At 37.1% G+C, this 4,472-nt stretch overlaps 1 pseudogene; it reads right to left on the reverse strand.

Moving 5' to 3' along the window:
- Positions 1-3,010: 3,010 nt before the first annotated feature.
- Positions 3,011-3,895, reverse strand: LOC118972643 (olfactory receptor 4C6-like; annotated as a pseudogene).
- Between the last annotated feature and the right edge of the window lie 577 nt (positions 3,896-4,472).

A 4,472-nucleotide genomic window follows, 5' to 3' on the forward strand; every position in this document is an offset into this window, starting at 1 on the left:
CTCTTTACATATTAAATTACCAAATATATATAGTTGAAATAAGCTCTAGTAACATATATGTCTGTTCTGTGGACATAGCCTCTTTTAAAAATTACTATAGCTTTATGGTGTGTATGCTCTTGATCCTTCTTCCTCCCAGTCCCCACCAAAAACCTCTGACTATTCTCATATCCATATATATATAACCATGTAGAGTTCAGAATCATTTTCTCAGTTTCTATGAGTCATCCAAAGATTTAGATTGGGTTTTCACTTAATTTTTCAATTAACTGGAGAAAATTAACCACTTTAACATATGCAATCTGAAACTAATATAATACTGTATGTCAACTGCATTTCAATAAAAATTTTTAAATGGTGTCTTCTCATCATGAATTTTATAACTCATTTTAGTTGTATGTCTTCTGTGAAGATTGTTATTGTGAAGCAGAGTTTTTTATAATTGTTTATTGTACTTATACTTGAAAACATTATGCTGATTTCTGATTAAACTCTTTTAATAAACATTATATCAGTTTATTTCCTTGGCTTTTCTAAATAGATGAACATGCTTGTCAATAGTGAGTTATCTTGCTTCGTTTTCAGTTTTGATTACCTTTTTTCATATTTACTGCCATTTCACTGGTTGATACAGAGTTTCCAATGTAACAACCCATGGGCTGAATTCACCTGAAAATCTTTAAATGTTTGGTCTCCAAATTTTTCTTTAGTGAGCTAAAAGTAAGATGAAATATTTAACTTAATGGAAGAATATGTTCCAGAAACCTAGAGATTTGGCTTTACTCAACTTTTTTTTAATCTTCCTGTCTCTATAGGCATATGAGGTTGAGAACTTGGCATTAGGATCCTTTCTAAGATTTATAATAATAGCAGTTATAAAAGGTGGCCTTATTTTATCCTGAATTTGATGGATATCTTTTGCAATTTACTGTGACATTTTCTCTAGATTTCTAGACCATACTCTTTCATCAAGTTAAAGTTTTAATTTTACTTTTAGTTTGCTGTGCTTTAATTATAATTCAGACTAAATTTATTAAAATCCCATTTTGGAATCTTGGAAATGGCCTTTTTAAAAAAAAAGTAATTTTATTAACAGAAAATTGTGGCAACAGAAACTAGTAAATCACAGGTGATTAAGAAGGAAGAGTATATTAAAAATTTCCAGGCCTTCCTGCTAAAATGTATTTAACAAGAAATAGAGGCACCCTATTATATGTGAACTAATTTTAATCATCTATAAAAAATTATGTGAACGAACTGGCACACAAACTGGGGATCATCAGTCACAGGATGGCGTGGTTACAAAAGCCCTCATCAACACAAGGAGAAACATAGAACTAAAGCTGGCATCGCACTGTTCCTTTGATTGACCTTTATCAAGTTATAAACATCACATATTACACAAATGGTAAGTCAGGGACCTTACTCCAAGCTCTTTCCAGTATTTGCATTATATGATTATAATAAAATTATCCTAAGACCATCCCAAGGTTTATTAAAAGACTCAAGTAATTACACTATTATGAATTTTTTTCCTTCTGTATTGCCACATGGAAAAAAATAAAGAAATGTTAAGAGTACTTTACTTTGATATATTTAAAAATGGTATTGTGAAGTTTCTTCTACAACAGAAAAAGAACAAATAGAAGCTCACTACAAAAGCTTTTCATAGCATGTTGTCCAACTCCTCTATAGCACAAAAGTTAGAGTCTGTATGTGTTCCTAAAGAATTTTTGAATTTGGGTTATTTTTAAAAGTCAGAAGCAACATTCATGGTCTTGGGACTTCAGGGAGGGCTAGATGTCTCAGCACTATGTGATCTGACCCCTGTGTACATTTCTGACCTTGCTTCTCATAACTCTTTACCTGGATCACTATGTTCCATCCACTCTGGTCTTTTATAGCTCCTTGAAGACACCATGGTAGTTCCTGCATTAGAATTCCCTCTCTGGAGTCTTCATCCCATTAGTCCTCATGTGGATCCTTCCACCTGATCATTTTTGTCAATGATTGGTGCACATCATTATTAAACACATTGATTAACATATATAATCCCTTTTGCTATAGAATTCAAAGCCATCTGAAATGGTGTCTGCTAATATAATCCCTGTCTGACCACCCAATATTAAATACCCTCCATAAAATAATGATAGCCCTCTAATTCCATGAACTCTATTCTAATGATCGTACTCTACCTTTTTGTTTGTCCATTTGTATATTTTTAATTACTTATTGATTGTCACCTTTCTTCCCCCTAAACATCTGAATTTAGCTATTTGGAAAAAAAAAAGGTCTTTTATTCCAGTCAACAGGTATTTTTTGAAAACCTAATAGGTGTCAAGCATAAATTTAAAAAAAATGCCTTCCCTCACAGATGTCCAGTCTAGAAGGAGAAAAGGAAAGTAACTAAAGTAAATGACAATTATGCAAAAATAATTATACTTTTGATCATTGTTACTAAGAAAATAAGTTGTTGACACAGAGAATAATGGTAGGAGCAGAGTCACGAGGGCATGCTCTCCGAGGTAAAGACATTTAAGCTCTTACAGCAAGGCTATAAACTAGCGCGAAACAACCACCTGAAGAGGATGAGTGCTCGTTTTCAGATGGAAAAGCAAAATCACTGAGGTGGGAAAAGGCTTGCCTCACTCTAAGGGCAGAAGAAAAGGCCCAACATGGCCGCTGCATAGTGAGGGAAGAGGTGAGGTGCTCAGGAGGTGGTTGGAGTGTTAGAGGCAGTGGAAATAGCAATCAGGAAATTTCAAGACAAGGCAAGGTGTTCCTGAAGGCAAGGGGGAGTCAAGGAGCAGTAGAAAGGAGTGAATTATCATATCCTTAAACTGTGAATGCTCTAAATCATAAACTGGACTTACACTTTTAAGAAATCCCTCTGGCTGCCACTGAAGAATGGGGTTTTATTTCTTACATGTTTCTGAAAGATGCTTCTTATGGGAAATGCATGATGTTCCTGGCATGACAGCCATTTGCCAACAGAAGTCCCTTGTTTCATCTACAGTTTCCTCATAGCATTTTTCACCTCTGCATTCCTCCAGGTGTAGATCAAGGGATTTAACATGGGGGTGATAATGGAATCACACAGCCATCACCTTGCCTAGGGGTAAGTGGCCATAGGCCGTATGTTCAGAAAAATGCATGGCACAAAGAACAGGACGACTGCAGTAAGGTGGGAGCCACAGGAGGAGACGGCTTTGCACCACCCCTCAGGCCTTCAAGACTTCAGTGAGCAAGAGGATGGCCACGTAGGAGGCGATGAGGATGAGGAAAATGGTCACACACCTCACCCCACTTTTGAGGATGACCAAGAGGCCCCGGGTGTAGGTGTCCATGCAGGCCTGTTTCAACAATGGAAACAAATCACACATAAAGTGATCGATAACATTGGGGCCACAGAGGGTGTTGATACATGAAGAGAAGTTATAATGCTGCATGGATAAATGCCCCCACCCAGGCCCCTCATAGCAGCCAATAGCACCCCCAAGGGCTCATCCTGTAGTGCAGCAGCTTACAGATGGCCACGTAGTGGTCACAGGCCATCACAATGAGGAGGAGGATCCCCACGTCGCCAAAGAAAAGCTCTGCGAGGAGCTGAGTCATGCAGCCTTCAGGGGAGATGGTGGTGCTGTCAGAGAGGGAGTCCACAATTGCCGAGGGATGACAGAAGAGTAGGGGCATCCACGAGGGACAAGGACGTAAGGAGAAAATACATCAGTGATCTCAGACTCTGACTTGCGATCATGGCTACCACAATGAGTAGGTTTCCTAAAACTGTGGATGCATACATGGTTCAAAACACAGCAGAGAATATTTTCCGAAGCTCAGGATTCTTCATAATGCTCAGAAGAATAAATTCAGTTAGATTGTCTGGATTCTCCATTTATTGTACGATGATGTAGCACATCACTCCAAGCTGGAAAATGTACAAAAGAATATTATTTTTCCAGTTTCATTGAGCAATAATTGATATACATCACTGTGTAAGTCTAATGCATACAGCACGATGGTTTGATTTATGCATATTGGTAAGTGATGACCATAGTAGGTCCAGCCAACATCCACCATCTCATACTGATATAATAAAAAGAAAGAATAAAACAAAAAAGAGAAAAGATCTCCTTGTAATGAGAACTCATAGGATTTATTCTCTTAACAACATTCCTGTATATTGTTAGCAATAATGATGGTGCTGTACATTACATCCCTGGTATATATTTATCTTACAACTGGAAATTTGTACCTTTTGACCACCTTCATCCAATTTCCCTCCCCCCACCCTCTGCTTCTGGTAACCAGAAATCTGATCTCTCTTTTTTCGCTTTCTCTATGAGTTTGTGGTTTTTTTTTTTAATTTTTAAATAGATTTCACACATAAGATCACTAATTAGTAACCTCTGAGTGTGTTGGACATATTTTTTTGCATTTTGTCTCACAAGATCTTGACCTGTTTTTTCTCC

Source organism: Manis javanica, chromosome 6, assembly GCF_040802235.1.
Source record: "Manis javanica isolate MJ-LG chromosome 6, MJ_LKY, whole genome shotgun sequence".
In the NCBI taxonomy this organism is placed as follows: Eukaryota; Metazoa; Chordata; class Mammalia; order Pholidota; family Manidae; genus Manis; species Manis javanica.